Source organism: Pipistrellus kuhlii, unplaced genomic scaffold (genome assembly GCF_014108245.1).
Source record: "Pipistrellus kuhlii isolate mPipKuh1 unplaced genomic scaffold, mPipKuh1.p scaffold_m20_p_1, whole genome shotgun sequence".
Lineage (NCBI taxonomy): Eukaryota > Metazoa > Chordata > Mammalia > Chiroptera > Vespertilionidae > Pipistrellus > Pipistrellus kuhlii.
The window spans coordinates 157,959,081-157,978,526 of NW_023425404.1; the positions used below are offsets into that span (position 1 = coordinate 157,959,081).

Consider the following 19,446-nt stretch of genomic DNA (forward strand, 5'->3'; position numbering starts at 1 on the left):
TGGGAAAAGAGATTATGGAAGAAACAATTTTTTCCCCACATTTTGGCCATATTACCAAAATGTAAAAAAAAGTCTCACTACTTATATCTCTTTACACCAAACACGTCATATAAGATATAATTTGCTCACACAGGAGGCTATCCCCATTGCAGTTATAAGTAAATCTAGATATTTTCTCTTATTAATTCTTAAGAAATATTTTTATCCCTTTTATTTTTATAAACTGTTTTTATTATAGCTTTCTTTGTGGTGAAACTGAATAAAATAAAAATTTCAGGAAAATATTTATGAAGTAGGGATTGTTTATTTTTCCTTATCATGGGAGATTATACTAATATTTAAAATTTTACTTTGGGCATTTTTATACTTATATAATTTTAAATAAGATATTTTTAAAGATGAAAAATTCTCATGCCAATGGAACTAACAGAATGGGTGGATTTAACGTGACCAAAATATAAACGTTGTGCCATTTTGTGTTTTAGCCTTTCCTAGTGCTGAAACCCCATGGTTCTTAAAAATCAACATACACAGATACCACGGAACCTGAATGTATAGTTTTTAAAACTTTTTTCTCCCATATGAAAGGGAAATATATATGTATAGGTTGCTGTTTTCATTAAGGTAAGAGCAATGAAAAGGAGGGGGAAAACAGCAGAAAGGAACAAGGGGAGGAGCCTAACCCTTAAGCTTTAGCTGGACCTGTAAAAAGATGCAGGAGAAGGTGATGTGGACATCAAAATAAAATTTTCACTAAGCAAGTATTTCCTGAGTGCCCATCACGTGTCAGACTGCCGAGGCACTGGGGCCAGCAGTGAATATGAAATCATAGGGAAGAGCTTAGGTTCTTCTTCTGGAGAGGAAGTCAAAAACAAGTAAACATACACATGGATGTAGTACAAGGAGCAGGAGGGCCAGGCACAGGGACAAGAGGCATGCGGAGGCACACCAGACCTGAAACTGGAAAGGCAAAACGCATTTCTCCTTGTGCAGCCCTGAGAGACGAGCTTCCCGGGCAGGGAGAAAAGAATGGCAAGAGCAGAAGCTGTAAGTCGGGGTGAGTATGGTGTGTTCCAGCCTGGAGGGTCCCAAATGAGAACAGGAGGAATGAGAACTGAGCAGGAAGTCAGAGTGCATGTGTAAATTGGCACACTAGGGAGCTCTCAAGGCTCTACTTCTGTAGGAAAACAAATAGAAGTTACTAAAACCTGGATAGTCAAAATATCACACACACAAAAAGCAAGCTCAGGGTACTTGGGCAAGCTCGGATGGTCTTCAGTGAGCCTCCAAGGCCGCTGGTTTTGGAAGAAGCATGAATCACACTGCAGGTCAGACATCACGTGAGGTAGCTTTTCCAGCTGAATTAAGTTGGAATGAAGGGAATCTCCTCATAGAGGCAGAATTCTAGCTAGAAGTTTCCAGCCTAAAGTAGTATTTAATAGAAATGATATACCGTATTTTTCGGACCATAAGACGCACTTTTTTCCCCCCAGAAGTGGGGGGGAAAAGTCCCTGCGTCTTATGGTCCAAATATAGCCTACACATATATTTACTTAAAAAAAAAAGTTTTTTTACTTGCCCGGCTCTGTGTGGTCTCTGTGTGCTTGCCTGGCTCTAAAATGGTTCTAAATGCTACTGTTTACTTTACAGGGTTGATTACATGTGTTTATGACTGTGATGTTGGGTTTTAATGCACATAAAATATTTTAGGACACTATTTGTTTCAGAATCCTTTTTTCTTCATTTCCCTTCTCTAAAAACTGGTGCGTCTTATGGTCCGGAGCATTTTATGGTCCAAAAAATACGGTAAATCCCACCCCAAGGACAAAAGAACCCTTGCAAACTTGTTGAGACTGGGGAATTCCAGAGAGTGCCCAGGAGCCTGTGAGGCAGGGCGAAGGAAAACATAGGGCCATCCACTGGGCAGAGAGAGAGGATGCTTGTACAAGTGCCCTATGCCCTGCTGACAAGGACTGGAAGCTGTAATCCTGGAGAGAGCCCACATCCTCTATTAGCACCAGTGTGCCAACAATAAAGAAACAGGTAAAATGAAAGGAAAATTTTAGAAAATCTAAATAGGTATTTTAAAGACTTCGAATGTGGTAGATCCCTATGTCAAGGAGGGAAGGTCAGAGAAATCCTAACTCTTTCAATGTATACCTTTTGCAAGGAGGCAAGGGTGTTTGGTAAGACCTTCTCTGAAAGAGAAAGCAGTTCATCTAAGTGACAGATCCCTGCTGGCCGCCACCCCCCATAGTCATGACCTCGTATGAGGATCATAAGGGCATGAGCAAGATCTTGAATTGACTTTTTCCTTACTGAGTTTTATGTTCACAGGCGGTAAACTCGAATACAGACAACAGTCTGTTTTAACTGGCGATATGGTGAGGTTGACTTCAAAGAAACCTTTTAAAAACACTCCAAAAATTTCAAACACTTGGAAGCTGAATAGCATGCTATTAAACAATGATTGGGTTAACAATGAGATAAAAGAAGAAATTAAAAAATTCTTGGATACTAATGACAATAAAAACACAATACAAATACTATGGGACACAATGAAAGCAGTTCTGAGAGGATAATTATAGTTCTCCAGGCCTACTTCCTCTTGTTCTGTTTCTCTGAATATCCCTTGTCCTAGACAAAACTTACATTTCTCCCCTCCCCCCCCCCCCACCCCGACTTCAAATAGCAATGTGAGTTGGGACCAATTATTTTCACTATGAGAATCATGAGGATTATTTTCATTCAGAGTCATGAACACACACATACCCAGACATGAGTCCAGATCCCTGGTCTGCAGTGCTGGGGCTCAGGTGTAGGTGCTTGGAAAAACTTCCCAAGTGACTTGTGCTTTCTACGTCTGCTTATAAGAACCTTTGTCAAGATCGTAATAGTTATTTCTCCCAAGGTATGCAGTTTGTGCTTAAAAGGCTTGGCATGTACAGAAATTGGTTCGTTGGCTGTTAGTCTCCCCCTGGGGGCCCTGCAGCATAGAATTCAAGCTTGTGGACTTAAAGCCTACACATGTTCATTATCCTGATTCCTCGCCCTAGTAAATATGTTTACTCTGGGTCAATTATTTCAAGGCTCAGTTTCCTTATCAACAAACCAGGGATTACGGGTCTACTCACTTTCTAAAATGATGAGGGTTAAATGAGATAATGTTTATGACAGCTCACTAAAGGTTAGCTATTCTTATCTCACTTGGCTTCGGGGAACTGTTGTTTCCTTAATGTTGTGGGAAGGCAACCAGTGCTCTAATGTTCTAATGTATCTGCTGGACCCCCGGGAGTTTTCAAAATGTAAGTCAACTGAGATTTCTGTGAAGGACTAGGAAAAGGTGCATTGGTCCTGGTAGAAGATGCTTTAGTCTGCAATGGCCACAGGGCAGGCACCTAAATGGAACCCTGTCCACAGCCAAAAATAAATAAAGTGAGAAATATATTTTGATAATAGTTGGACATGTTAACTTTTCAGTGGCAATCAAGTTAAGAGACAGGCAATTTCTGGGTTATCTGGTATGTGGTGTTTTCTTTCTTTTTCTTTTTTTAATTACTGGGTTGGTGTGATTGGGGTTGTGCTGCTGCTCTCCTTATGTGCTGTATCTGGTGTCCTTAGCTCTAAGAGTTGAACCTGGTTTGACAAGGGAACTGGAAGAGGACATGTCTTTTCAGTCTTGTGTGGCAATGAGGTAAATTTGTTTGGATGGTGTCCGGACTCATTTTGGCTTTTGTGTGTGAATGGAGTAGGTAGGAGGAGGGAGATGGGGAGATATCAAGGAGGCTATCATAACATGCCTGAGGCTCTGACGCTCCCATCTCCTGGCCCCTGTTGCACTCCACACCAGCTATCCTCATAAAGGTCACCTGAACCCGCAGGGGGACTTCTCTGTTCTCAGCTCCTCTTCTCCCCTCCAGAGCCAGAGGAACCTGTAGATTTGTCAGAGATGGTGCCTTAGAAATCATCACGATGCATCCCCTATGTGCCAGATGCTACCTCCAACACAGCCACATGTATCACCCACTGTGATTGCCCATTTCACACAGCAATCATTGATGTCCGAATTGCCCGGGCCTCACCTGGGAAAGCTGCTCTCAAGTGGCAAAACAATGACACATAAGCCTTCTCACAGCCTGGATCTTCTGCCCTTTCACCAGAGGAACCTGGAAACCACAGTGAAAAGATTTTAGAAAACATTTTATAACCCACCCTTCTATGTTTAAGAAATCTCAGATTCTGTGGAATTAAGTGATTTGCTGCAGGCATAGAGCCAGTTAGAAGCCTGGCTGAGGTGAAAATCTGATCTCTTTACTTTTAGAAGTCTTGTATCTCCAAATCTCACGAGGCACATGCAGGACATGATACCCTTTAGGAAGCGCTGTCTCTTGTAATTCATTGCTCGGTGCTTTATCTACTTCCGCCTTAGGTTCAGTACAGTGAGGGACTCTGTATTAAGTCTCAAGGCAATGGGAAAATTCATTTAAGAGCTAGTTTACCCCACAGAGCTAGAAATGGAAAACTAAAGGGAAACAGAAAAGAAATACAATCCAGCTGTTAACATCAGCTAATGGCAAGCATAAAATTCATTAGTTTAAGAGAATAATTGGTAAGATTATTAAAAGACTATGTAGCCCTAGCTGGTTTGGCTCAGTGGATAGAGCATTAGCTTGAAGACTTAAGGGTCCCAGGTTTGATTCTGACCAAGGTCACATACCTTAGTTGCAGGCTTGATCCCCAGTGTAGGGTGTGCAGGAGGCAGCCGATCAATGATTCTCTCTCATCATTGATTTTTCTATCTCTCTCTACCTCTCCCTTCCTCTCTGAAATCAATAAAAAAATATTAAAATAAAATAAAAGACTCTATAAATATATTTTAAGAAATGTGATGTGGTATCTCTCTCTTTTAATATATAAACTGTATAACAGTTTAAAGTTCTCACTTCATATCAATTCCCTCTCTTCACAATAATGGTGACACTATTTTATGAAATTATATTTTGAAATATATGAAGTTTTGAGGAATAAAGTTTCCTTATTGTCCATATTGTAGCTGGAAATCTATTTTAGTGCAATATAGTAAAAATATTCATGATTATTTATCAGAGGTATTTGCATGAAATTCTCATAAAAATCACACAAAAGCCAAGAATAATAAATGAACTAATTTTCCAAGAGCAAAAAATTCACTGGGTAATAGTGAATTTATACCTATCCATTCCACAGCCTTTAACATCTATAAAATAAAATAAAGAAGAACAGAGTGATTTGCAACAGGAGTCGTGAGGTAAAAGAATTATAAAATTTTTTAAAAATTGAACATAAACTCTTAAATACTTTGTAATGTATTCATAAAATGCTCAAGAATAAAAATGCCTCATAAAATAGATAAGATAGATAAGTGAAGAAAAGTGTAAGTGTGAGATTCAAACTCTCCTAAAGATGCCTATAGACATCAATAATAATGGCTGGTTGAAAGGCCTTGGGTTATATGGGTCTTAGAAAAACTCACAAGTTAATACAAAGCATATGTTAATAATAGATTAGTAATGCATAGGTCATTATCAAGCAATAATGAAAGCACATCTTTGAGTACTGAAATACCTACCTTTTAATATTATTATGTACCTTTAAAGGGAAGCTGCTTTCTTAAGTAGCTAAGCTCTAGCACCTTCGGCCACATGAAAGACTGATTGAAAACTGCCTACACTTACCACTCAAATTTCTGCTCATGACAATGGTTCTTCCAGCATTTCATGTCAATTTTGCAAATTCAACAATTATTTAAAATTATCTCCATTAAGATAATTTCACAAGCTATTTTTGGTTTAATTAGGATTCCAGCTGAAAACAACAACTTAGCAGCTTTCAAACCACAATTTACTCATCCTACCTGTCACTAGCTGTCAACTGGAAAGATAAATTTAGTCATTTTATATTTAAGATTCTTTAAAATAAATAAATCTTTGAGTTATCTATTTAGCTGAGGGGAAATGGGGGGGGGGAATAATATATCTTGGTGGTGGTGAGTTTTTTTAGATTTAAAACAAACACACAAACAAACAAACAAACACCACAGCGCATAGGAGATAATTTCCCTGATCCACACCAGACCCTAACTTTGACTGAGGGCTGCAATGTTACTGGAAATAGTGGCGGTTTGGCAGGAGAGAGGTGGAACTTGGCTTTGCCTGGAAACCCTCTCTCACCTGCAGAAAAGGCTGAAATCTAAGTGCCTGCGGTGCCCGGGAACGGGGTACCAAACTGCCTGCTAGCCTTCCTGGCCGGTGGAAAGGCACAGGAGGCAGCCAGCCTCACACGCGCAAAGATGCCAAGAGCTCGAGATAATCACGGGTGAAGAGATAAAACCAGTTTGGAAAACTCTTGCTCCTATCAAGCACGCTCTCCAAGGAGATTCAGCAAAGTTACAACACAGCACCAGAGAGAGTATTCAGAGAACTTGATGCTTACGTCAGCGCCCCTGGTCCCTCGCCCTGATCTGGGCTATGAGAGTCTGGGAGCCAGCATCCACCCATGGCCCACGGAGCCCGGCCAGGGGAGCCCCTCCGCCCCCAATCATCAGGCTGGATGGTGACTAAAGCGACCTCCCTCCTGGAATATGAGTCCACAGAGGGTGCCCGAGGATCTAGGAGGGGCTTGGGGAAAGGTCAAAAGAGTGAAATCGCAAAATCCATAGGAACAGTCCCCCAATAGCTAAGGGAATCATGCAAGCCCGAGGTGGGCGTCCTTACCTGCACACCGCGGAGCCAGGGCGAGCTGGGGACCAGGGGCGCCCAAGCTGTTGGGGCTGCAGCAACAGGTTCTGCCCCTGCCCGGCTCCAGCCACCTGCCACCAGGGCTCAGCCCAGCGGAGGCGTCTGCCTGCAGCCGGGCTTCTGCGCTCTCAGGGCTCTGCCGCTCACCCGCTGGCCCCTCCTTGTCCCCCGCAGACCAGGCGTCACTCTCCAGGGGGCGCAGCTGGCTGCTGGGATTCTGAAGAAGCCAGCCACTTCCCGCTGCTAAGAAGCATCCGGATGCCTCCTGAAATTCAGAATGGCTGAGCGCAGGGAAGAAAAGAATGCAGCATCGCATCATTGGTTGCCTGGCTCCACACTTTGGGCGAATGAACTTAGCCTCACCGGTGACTCAGTTCCGTTTGTAAAATAGACTAGATAGCAGCCCCTGGATAATGGAGAATGAAATGACTGTGTAAGTGCTAATTGCCTGGAATGGTGCCGGGTACTACTTATTGAAGCAGTCGATAATAAACGTTAAGCTATTGTGTTGAGGTTCTCTGGGGAACGAGGAATGAGAACTGTAGGATCCCAAATACCCTCTCCACAGCCTTCTCCTTAGTGACCTGTGAGCCTTTAGGCTTGCCAGAAAACCTCGCTGGGATTCTGGAAAGTGAATTCACATCATCATTAGAAGGGGAAAGGAGAGAGCCACGGGGAAGTGCTCACTGATTCCAACAAGCAAATCTGCTTAGCTGGAAGTCACTAGTAGGGAGACCATGCCTAAAATGGAATGTATTAACTTAGAGGTTTACACACTTACCAAGAAAGGGGTAATTAAAGGTGCTTTAGGAAAGTAAAGCTAGGGTCAAGTGCGGGTACTAAAGTACAGTATGTTAGCTTTGTCAAGCCACAGTGCATAATTTTTCCTAGTCTGAGCCTGACATGGAGGTTCATTGGCTTGTCCAAGACCACAGGGGTCCTTTGTCAATAACAACTTGCCCCTAGAAGTTCTCTTACTCATATTTCTCTGCCTAAACCACTGGTAGATGTGGGATACTGGAAAAAGCTGGCTGAAAAGACCTTTTAAGATAGGTTTCCTTGGTCTTGGATTAAAGTTGTAGATTCAGATGTGTGTTTAAATATGGATTCTGACTTTGTTGGAGATCTAGAAAGAGGTATCTCTCCCAAACCTTTGCCAAGTTTAAGGCAGTGATATTGATCCTAATATACATCTCTGAAGTTTATCAGGATACCCAAGGCATAGAAAGTCACACACACACACCCACACACATACACACACTCACACAAAATGACAAAGCAGGTAAAGAGATAATAAGAGGCAGGGCTTAAAATAGTAAGTTAGTTTGGTGGGAAAAAAGCATTCTGTATTTAATCTGAGATCCTCAAATCAAAGTTCATAATAATAATAGTAATAACAATAACAACAATAATTGTGGACTATCACTCTACAATCTATTCATTTTAATAGGCTATGAATAATAGCAGAGCTTTCAATGAGACAATGAGGTAACGTCTAGCTTACAAAAATCTATTATAAATTTTAAAACAAAAAACTTGTCAGATAATAATCATGAAGTTATGAGTCAGTTGTTGTATCTTATCAAACAATACACTGTGAGAATTATTGTCCTGATTCTCTACCACCAAACCCATGAGAAATGCCACTTAATATACGTGTTACCTAAGGTTGGAACTAGATTCACGCCTCTTATTATGAACTAAATGTCTAAATATTTTCATCCATACCAGTGGCCTTCACTAGCCTATATAAGGAGATCCAAACATTTATGTCTCCAGTCCAGACATTTCTTCAGAGTTCCAGCCTCTTACTTGACATTTCTAATTGCTGTCTCGATGTCAACATGTTTTCTTCCTGAAACATGTTCCCTCGCTCAATTAATGACTTTCCCATCCTCCCCCTTCTCTGCTAACATAAATAAGGTAGCACCCAAGACACCAGCCTGCATGGTGGCGCCGAAACCACATTCTGAGAATAGCACAGAAGCAGGACAAAAGGAGCCTGAGTCTTTACTGCTCTAGACATTTTTCTCATCTACCCCTGACCACTTTTACATGTGACAGAAACAGAAAGTCACCCTTAAAAAAAAGATGAGACTTTTATACACTGAGTGGCCAGATTATTATGATCTCTGAATGCATAATAATCTGGCCACTCAGTGTATATTCTATATAATAAAAGGCTAATATGCAAACTGTCCCCTCTACCAGGAGTTTGACCAGCAGGCAGGCTGGCCACTGGCTCATGTCTCCTCCCCCTGGCCAGGCTGACTGGACCATACCTATGCACAAATTTATGCACTGGGCTTCTAATATATATACTGAGTGGCCAGATTATTATGCATTCAGAGATGATAATAATCTGGCCACTCAGTGTATATCATTATCTATCAGTTGGCATATTCCTCACATAAGTATAAAATCAATGTAACTAAATACACTAGTAAATAGAAGTTGCATATTAATACACATTAAAATAAAAAATGCATTTTAAAATAGTTGTCTACATGCCACTTAAAATGATCATGTATTCCCCCAAGCATATTCCACCCTGTGCCTTTCCTTTGGAAACACTGGCCTTACACAACATGGGAATAAAGGGATATATGGCAGTGCAGAAGGAAGGATCAAACATTGCTGACCATATGGCAGCTTGAGAGAATAGGTCCGGGAAGGCACATCAGTAAAGAGAAAGAGAATCTGGCCTCCAGAAGGAGAGGAAATGAACCAAGTGACTAGAGGGAAGGAAGCATAAAGGAATGCAGTTAGGGAGGAACATAACCTTAGTTGTGGTATTTTTTATCCAATATTTTCTGATTCAATTATTTTTGATATAATAGGTTTTTGGTAAGCAAAAGTCCCCAGATTGATTTTTTAAAATGTTTGCCTCAAGGATAACAAAGGCTTATAGTTGTGTTAAGAAAAAAAAAAAAACAACTAAAGACAAAGGACACAGATTAATTCACATAATTAGAATTAGAAACAATAAAGGAACTTACTTGCTAATTATCAGAAAATGAATATTAAGAAAATATGCATGCACTATTTTCCCATTTAAATCACAAGAATATGAACTTGTCAGGTTGTTATGAAAGAAGCATAGTTAACATATTCCTTTTAATAAAAAAGTTTGTTAATATGCATAAATGCCAATAAAAGATGTTCATAGACTTAGAAAATTCAATCCTGGAAATATATCCATCAGAAAAACTTTAAAATAAGTAAATACTATAAATAAAAAGTTATTCCTTTGTATTAACTACATAGGAAAAATCAGAGGCAATCTGATATATAAATTCAGTGGAACTCAATGAAAAAAGTTTTAATTATGTACCAACTTAAAGAATATAGAATAAGTGAAATAGATTAAATATAATATTGTAGGTACATAGGGATATTTTATGTAATTATTTCAATTTTCACATATATAGTATGAAGGTATTCAATTACTGTTTTTCAAGTTGAAAGAACTTATGAATCTAACTCCCAATTCAAATCTAATCACCTACTTCTCTAGTTACCACGGAAAGAAAACTGTCTATTTTGCCTTCCACAGTAGTCTATCTCCATGTCTCTCTGAAAGCCCGTTTCATTCACTAAATAATATTCATTGAAGCTCTACCATGGGTAAAGTCACGTGCTATTACTCTGGAGGAATGGGAGAAAGTGGGTAGGGCTTAGATAAACACATAAAACTGTTACTGAACTCAGGAAACTTCCACTTTTGCCTGTTATGGAGGGGCAAGACACAAGGGAATGAGAAAAGAGGAAAGGGTATTACAGATGGTAACATCAAGGATATGACACTTGTGCTAGGTCTCAAAGATTAAGTACCACTTGGACATGTGGAGATGGGGATGGAGTGGATTAGGTATTTCAGATAAAAGACACAGCAGGAGCAACGTATGGAGCTAGGAAATCCTGAGAGATGTACAGAAACAGTCCTTTGTGTTATTCTATGACAGCAGCATAGGCTGTGTGAGAGAACAGAGAGTACCAGTCTCATTAGGACCAGGGCCACCCTGTAATAATCTGCACAACTGTGCACAGAAGCAACCGGAGGGGCTTTTTCAGTTGCTTGTCATGAACCCTAGAAGATGCTCTGTTTTGGGTTCAACAACACAGCCAACTTGACATGGAAGGGATAGAGCTTCCATGATGGAGTGAATAGCCAGATAGATGAGCCCAAACCCTTGTTCCTCATTCCCCCAAAAGTCATGTGTGGAATGCAGCAGAAACTAATGAACCCAGGTTACCCACTGATGAAACATAGAGGTGCTGAGAGAGTCTGAGGCAGGATAGGAATTCTCTGTGCACAGGAATAATGCAATCAAAACAGAGCCAGAACTCATCAGTGGAAGACAGCCCAGTTCTCTAAAAGATCAGATGAGATTGGTTTCAGCTAGAGGAATCAGACCCATCATTGCATGGCAGAGAGGTCCTTAGAAGACTGATTTTCTGTGAGGTTTTGATTTAACCAACCAAGAAGTGATTGTGGGATTATGAGTTCACAAGTGTTAAAGTTCTGTCTCTCTACTCTTCTCTGTGCTGTACAACTTGAATATAGTGTATTAAAGTGTGACCCTGCTATTGAGATTAATTCCTGGTGGCTCCACTTATTAATATGTAGTCGCAAAGAAATTACTAAACCTCTTTTCCTTAAAATTGGACACTATCTCTTTAAATGGACAAATTTGAAAAAAAAATCCTTTTGAAAATCATTAATATTAATTTTAGGCTTCTAATATGTCCTACACTGTGCCAAACCCTTTATAATTATTATTCCCATTTAATCCTGATAAGAGTCCTAAGAAAAAGAAAAAAAAAATTACCTTATGTTCTCAGAAGAAAAACTGGCTTAGAGTAATGATTATCAAATACTAATGGATAATTTTTTTTTAAGTGCAGATTCTGACTCATTAGTTCTGAGTGGGATTGAAAGTCTGATTTATAACAAACTTCCAGAAGATGCTGCTAACCCAGGGACCACAGTTTAGTAGCAAAGTCTTACAGAAGTTAGTAGTTAACCAGTCACAAAGCTAGCAAGTGATAAAGACAGTGCTAGACTCCAAATCTGTCTACGCCCTAAGTGCTTGTGATTATCCATTATGTCGTACTAACTCTACATAAAGAAAACTGAAATTCACTTACATAGTTAAAACACAGGAGGTGGGGAGGATGCAGTTGACAAATAATATGGAAGCTAATCAAGTCCTGATCATGAATGATTGGGTGTGCTAAGATTTGGAATTTATGAAAGCAATTCATTGCTTTCTTTTCCTTTACAAAGGAAATGATAAAAAGAGTCAGTCAAGGTAATTTCTAAACAAAATATAGTTAACCTTTTTTATATGTCACTACAATACTTTGCTGAATGCTATGAAATTGCCTTGATAAATCAAAGAATGATATAATCAGATTTGCTTTCCCCTTAACTCTCTTTTGTGCTGAGCTGAATATTAGAAAGGAATTGTGAAGTTATTTCTAGATACATGCTTGGTTTCTATTTCAGTGGCTGATTTCTACATTTAAGCTACTGCCTTAAAAAATTATGGTTTACCAAAACTCCAGTAACTGTTATGTGATAGATTAAATTAAATTCGCTGCTTCTGGGAAAATATACCATAATGCTATGGTAAATGCTTATGAAATAAAAACCTTAAAGTTCTTGGAAAGATGATCTTCAAAACCAAAAAAATATATATATATATATATAATGAGAATTTTTTAATTCAATACATTTTATTAATTCAAATAATATATGTTTCTGGGTTTTAAGAATTTAGCTTAATCCATTGCATATAAGAGTGGCTTTATGCTGTCAGTTTAGACTATAAAATGTTATTATCCAAAATGACTAAACCTATTTATCAGTCCTCTGACAGAAAAAAAAAAAATGGTTCCCTTTAAAGTAAAAGCCAAAACTTGTCATTATGAAAAGTTCTTGAGCTTTTACTCAGGATGATTAATGATATAAAGTCTATAACTAAAAGCAGTCCTAAAACAATCAAAATATTACTGAACTCAGAAATTATGATGACCAAAGATCTAGGAAGGCAGACTTCACATTCTAGTAGTTAGTATTACAATAACTCTCAGTTGTAAAAACTTTACAATGTGATTTCCAAATGGCAGAAATCTATAAAAATGGGAAACCTATAAAAATGAGATTTCTGGGGTTGGGACTTCAGAAATTCTACCAGGTGATTTGGAGGAAGAGCCAATTTTCCAGACATTTGAGAGCCTCTATAGATTTTTTTTTTTTTTTTACAACTGTCTTATTAGAGCCTCCCAGTAACTCTGGGAAGTCATTGGGACAGGTATCAATATTCTATGAATGTGAATGAATGGGGCCTCAGAGACTCTCAGAAAGTTGACCAAGTTCACACAGTAGATCATAATTTGGAAAGGAAAATAGAAGAAAAATTTTGGTTCCAGACTTAATGCTTTTTATTAACATTTTAGACTGCTGAAACTAAGTTATTTCTACAATAAATTTCCTCACATAGAAACCTGAGGGAATAGGAAAATGGAAAAATATATAATAAACTAGAGGCCCAGTGCATGCAATTCATGCATGGGGGTGTGTCCCTCAGCTCAGCCTGCACCCTCTCCAATCTGGGACCCCTTGAGGAATGTCCAACTACACATTTAAACAGCAATTGGACATCCCTCTCACAATCCAGGACTGCTGCCTCCCATCTGCTTGCCTGCCTGCCAGCCTGATCACCCCTAACCACTCCCCTGCCAGCCTGATTGATGCATAACTGCTCCTCTGCCAGCATGATTGCCCCTAACTGCCCTCCCCTACAGGCCTGGTCCCCCAATTGGTCTCCCATGCAGGCCTGGGTCCCCCCAACTGCCCTTCCCTGCAGGCCCGGTTGCCCTCCTCTACCAGCCTGATCACCCCTAACTGCCCACCCCTGCAGGCTTGATCACCCCCAACTGCCCTGCCTTACAGGCCTGGTCCTTCCCAATTGCCCTCCCCTGTTGGCCATCTTGTGTCCACATGGGGCAACCATCTTTGACCACATGGAGGCAGCTATCTTGTGTGTTGGAGTGATGGTCAATTTGCATATTACTCTTTTATTAGATAGGATGGTGCAATAGATATATTATTTGTAGATATTTGATTGCAAATGATTTGAGATATTTCTTTTTTTCTTTTTTATTGAATTTATAAGGGTGACCTTGGTTAATAAAATTATTTGGTTTCAGGTGTACAATTCTATAATATATCATCTGTATATTGTATTGTTTAAATGACTGGAATAGACACTTCTGCAAAGAGGGCCAATAGACATATGAAAAAAAATGTTTAATGTCCCTAAGCATCAGAGAAATGCAAATTAAAACCACAATGACATATCACCTCACACTTGCCAGAATGGCTATTATCAGTAAATCAACAAACAAGTGTTGGTGAGAGAAAATAGAACCTTCATGCACTGTTCATAAGAATGCAGATTGGTATAACCACTGTGGAAAATAGTATAAAGTTTCTTCAAAAAATTAAAAATGGAACTGCCTTATGACCCAGTGATTCTACTTCTGGGAATACATAAAAAAAAAAAAACCCGAAACACTAAATCAAAAGAATATATGTAAACCTATGTACTTAACCAATGACTTGTTATTATAACCAAGAATTATTGCATTATTTGAGGGACAGTGGTTATTAACTCATCAAATTTTGATTTTAAACATTGATAATATGAACTAAATATTTATTTTAAGGTTTTTGCTTTTATCCCTGAAACCTAGCAAAGTGTCATATCATAGAATCCCATTGGATGTTTAATAAATGAATGAGAAAATATGTACAGATATCTATTTTTTGTTAGTCTAAGTGATCTTGACAGAAATTGGTAAGGTGAAAACAGGAAAACCAACAAACTGTCCTCTTAAGCTGGTTAATATCATTCATTCAACAAGTATTAACTATACATTTATTATATTTTCAGAGCACATCAAACACAAAGTCTTACTTCAGGTTCGGAAGTAGATGAATGAATAATTTAATGGCAATGCTAAGGATGTCTGGCTGATGGCTTAGGCACACTAAGCCATCATTCAGACATCCCCCCAGGGCTCCCAGACTGCAAGAGGGTGTACGCCAGGCTGAGGGGACCCCCGCCCCCCAGAGTGCAAGAATTTTGTGCACTGAGCCTCTAGTTAGAAAATAAGAAGCTCTGAAGACGCCTCAAATGTTTTTGCCTTGATCAGTGGGTAGTTTAGGGTGTTATTAACTAAAAGGTGAAATGCCACAGAATAACCACATTTTGCCAGAAGAAAATGAGCTCTGTGCTAAACATGCTGTGAAAAAATAGCAGATAGGCAATTGGATACAATATGAGTTCTGACTTATCCCCTACCTTCTTTACATTCTCCTTTCTCATCAGCTTCTTGATGCTTATGCTCCAGCCATTCTGAGCACCATAGTTGTGCTTCTCTAAGCAAGCCCAGCTCTTTCAATGCTGGGTATTCACATATGGCTGCTCTCTCATCTTAGACTTTTCCTAAAGAGGATGTCCTCTCTTGTGTCCTTTTAGTACTTCATGCATACATTACTAAAATCTATCACATTTCATTGTTCTCATACATTAACCTGACTGCTGCCTTCAGTAAATATAAGTCCCAAATTAAGTGGGTCCTGATTTAATCACTTTTGAAAAATCTAGCATCTAGAATTCTTATTAGCATAAAACAGGTGTTGAGCATGTTGGTTGAGCTAATAAATGATTTAGGAAGTTGGGACTGAAGAAATGGATATCAAGACATCAAAATATAGTTACTTAGAAAAAATATATCAATTACTTTGATAAAAGTAATCATAATAAAAGAATAATATGAAAATTAACCATCAGTCCCCTCAAGCCATGCCCACCAGCCATGCCCACCAGCCAATCAGAGTGAGTATGCAAATTAACCCCAACCAAGATGGCTGCAGCCACAGAGAACAGTTAAGAGGCTTAGCTTTCCCCAGCAATAGAGGATTCCAAGCTTTTCACACACCATGGCTGGCCTAGGACTCCACTCAAGGATACAAAGTTTCAATTATAGAAGGTAAACAATTCAAATAGAAATGGCTTGGCTCCACTCCAGGCTACAAAGTTTCAACTATAGAAGGTAAATAAATTCCATATACCAGGGCCTCTGCTTGGGTCATCAGGGGGCATGGCCAGCCTGCAAACGACCACAGGCCTCTTGCCCAGGCCACCCCATACCCCAAGGGAATCCCCACCCTGACCCAGGACACCCTCTTCAGGGCAAACCAGCTGGCCCCCACCCATGCACCAGGCCTCTATCCTATCTAATAAAAGAGTAATATGCAGATTAACCATCAATCCAACACACAAGATGGCTGCCCCCACATGGTCAAAGATCTGTCCCTATGTGAACACAAGATGGCCACCATAAGATGGCCAGCAGGGGAGGGCAGTTGAGAGGGACCAGGTCTGCAAGGGAGGGCAGTTGGGGGGCGATAAAGCCTGCAGGGCTGACAGTTAATGGTGACCAGGCCGGTAGAGGAGGGAAGTTGAGAGCTGGCAGGGAGCAATTAGACATCAATCAGGCTGGCATGGGAGTGGTTATGGGCAATCAGGAAGGCAGGCAGGCGAGCAATTGGGAGCCACCAGTCCTGGATTGTGATACGGTGGGATCGGGTCTCAATGGGCAGTTTAATGTCCCTCAAAGGGTCCCCGATTGGAGAGGATGCAGGCTGGGCTGAGGAACACCCCCAACCCGTGCACGAATTTTGTGCACCAGGCGTCTAGTATTTGTTATAAAAGCACTTGAGCATCAAAGTTAAGGACATAACTCTACTACCCAAATTTGAATCTTATTTCAGTAATATTATCTTTGTGGACAGTGGACATGCTACTTAACGTCTGTTACTTGGTTTCTTTATCTGTAATATGGGGATAAAGCTATTGCCTCTTTTAAAGGCTTTTGTGACCATTAAGTAAGTTAGTATGCTTAATGTATAGAAATGTCTGATATGTTAGAAAACTCAAACATTAGATATTAATTTCCTCATTGATCAGGATGGTTTTTAGTCATAAGGCAGATATTAGTCACAAGTTCACTTTCTTCATCTCTCCCAAAGTTGTATCTCCCTTTACTTAGAATCCAAAAGGAAAATAAAAGTTATATATTTAACAATGAATAATGCTCTTTACCACCCAGCTCTGAACGAAATATAATTTAGGTCACTTCTATTTAGATAAAATGGCTACCATTACAGTGTTAAGAGCATACTATTAGTCTTCATAAGTCAACCAGAGAGCTGGATGATGAATATATCTCTATATTCTTCTTTCAAAATGTATTGAAGCAAGATATATTTGAATTGATTATATAATAAAAAACCACAATGGAAAATAGATAACATATCTGGATTTAGTTCAAGATAAATGTTTTATTTCCGAACACTGGCTTTCTTATTTTCCTAATAATCACCAAAAGTCAAATTTCTCAGCAGACTTGAATAAGGTTAATATTTTTAAATGTGTATTGATTACATGTGCTATGTCATAATTTAATTTTTTATAAATAAAAAAGATTTGAGCATTCATGTTTAGTGTTACTTGGTATATCCATGAAGAATTTCCAATAGTATGCAAATAAAAAAAATTTGTATTTTTAAAAGATTTAAAAACAATTATACAATACCTCTCTTTTTGTATCTTTCTAACAATCGATATGGACTATAAGAATAGAAAGTTAGGGCTGGACTGAGGTGTCGCAGTACCATGAGATTTTGGGGGAAATTTTGAAGGGAGAAATATTAGACTATGATGACTGATTAACTATAGGGAAAAAAATAAGGGTAAAAGTCTTGGTGTCTCTAAGGTTTTAAATATGGGAAACTAAAAGAATTGTTTTAAAATCTGACTATTTCCTGAAATAAATATACACACTCATACTGCTTTGTTGTACGTTTTTAAGAGATTATAACATCTAAAACCCACAATTTTTTTTAAATGGACCTTTTATAATAATATTGAGGATCATTCCATTGATTAGCCTAGAAAAATGATTTCTAATTTCACTAATAGGAACATGAAAGTGGTTAAGAAATCTACAGAATAGTTGGCTGCTTACATAAATAGAACAGCTGGACACATTGTGAAAAGCCTAGATAAACTATGTAAGGTGATCTACCACAGAAACAAAATTTGTTATCCTTTTCCAAATTCTTGCTTTAAAAAGAAAAAGTCTACTAGAAGTGGGGGCTTTAACATGGCAAATAAAAAAAATCAACTGGCTTGCCCAGGCCACCTGCCTAAAAAATTTCACTGTGCTAGTCCAACATATTTGCTTAACTCCTGTGATTCTGGTTCTTTACAGACAGAAAGAGCATCATCACAATGGGTTTTTACTGAGGTTTCTGAGGATCAGTAAACAATGGCACAAGTTTTATTCAGCAGGAATTTGAGATTGAATATAGCTTTAACATCTGGAAAAGACATATAAGTAAACTCGTTGCTTACTTGGTGAGGATAGAAGACCTTGGAGTGGTGGTGGATTGCCTTCCTGTGCTTAAGTATAGTTAGCTTACAAGAAGAAAAACAATATAAGACACTTGGCTGCTATGTAGACTTGTTGCCTCTTATAATGTCACTAATTAAAAGCAAATTTGAAGAATATATAATAGTTGGTTTACACTGGTTTTAAGCAGTCATAAAAAGGTGGTGGTCAGAACTATCATCAAAAACAGAAATAATAAGTGATGGAAATAATCAGATTTTAAATCAACAATTACCGTATTTTCCGGTGTATAAGACGACCCCCTAATTTTTACAGTTAAAACATAGGTTTAGGCCTATATTCGCTGTATAAGACTACCCCCCAGTTCTGAGGCAACACCATATATATATATATATATATATATATATATACATGTATAATTTGCAGGCTTTTTATGCATGCAAATTATACATGTTCTGTACCTGAAGCTACACTGTGTTCTAGTAAAAAGCCTGCTCAGATTGGCCAGAGTCAGAGAGGCGGTCTATTAAAAAAAGAACTGGTGTTGCCTCGGAAGTGGGGGGAAGTCTTATACAGCGAATATAGGCCTAACCTATGTTTTAACTGTAAAATTAGGGAGTCGTCTTATACGCCGGAAAATACGGTAAGCGATTGTAGGAACAAGAAAGCCATCTTACCTTGGTTCCAGGATATAATGGTAATATAGCTAAAGATGTACATGCTTATTTATTATAGTTGCATTGAACAAATTCATCTACTAAAGAGCATTTGGTTATTCAAAAGATCCCTGAACTATATACTTTCCAAACAAGTCTCATTGGAGAACTGTGAACTGTGGGAGAAAACAAAACCTTTTCCTTTAAAGCCACAGATAGCCAAAACCGGTTTGGCTCAATGGATAGAGCGTCGGCTTGGGGACAGAAAGGTCCCGGGTTCGATTCTGGTCAAGGGCATGTACCTTGGTTGCGGGCATATCCCCAGTAGGGGGTGTGCAAGAGGCAGCTGATCGATGACTCTCTCTCATTGATGTTTCTAACTCTCTATCTCTCTCCCTTCCTCGCTGTACAAAATCAATATAATATATTTTTAAAAAAAATAAAGACATAGATAAAACCACTAAAGAAACTCTAACAATTTCTTCACACTGAACTGGAAAAATATCCAAAAGGAGCAGTAT

At 38.9% G+C, this 19,446-nt stretch overlaps 1 pseudogene; it reads left to right on the forward strand.

Annotated features, from left to right (window-relative positions):
- The first annotated feature begins 935 nt into the window (after positions 1-935).
- On the forward strand, positions 936-19,013 carry LOC123651124 (annotated as a pseudogene).
- The last annotated feature ends 433 nt before the right edge of the window (positions 19,014-19,446 follow it).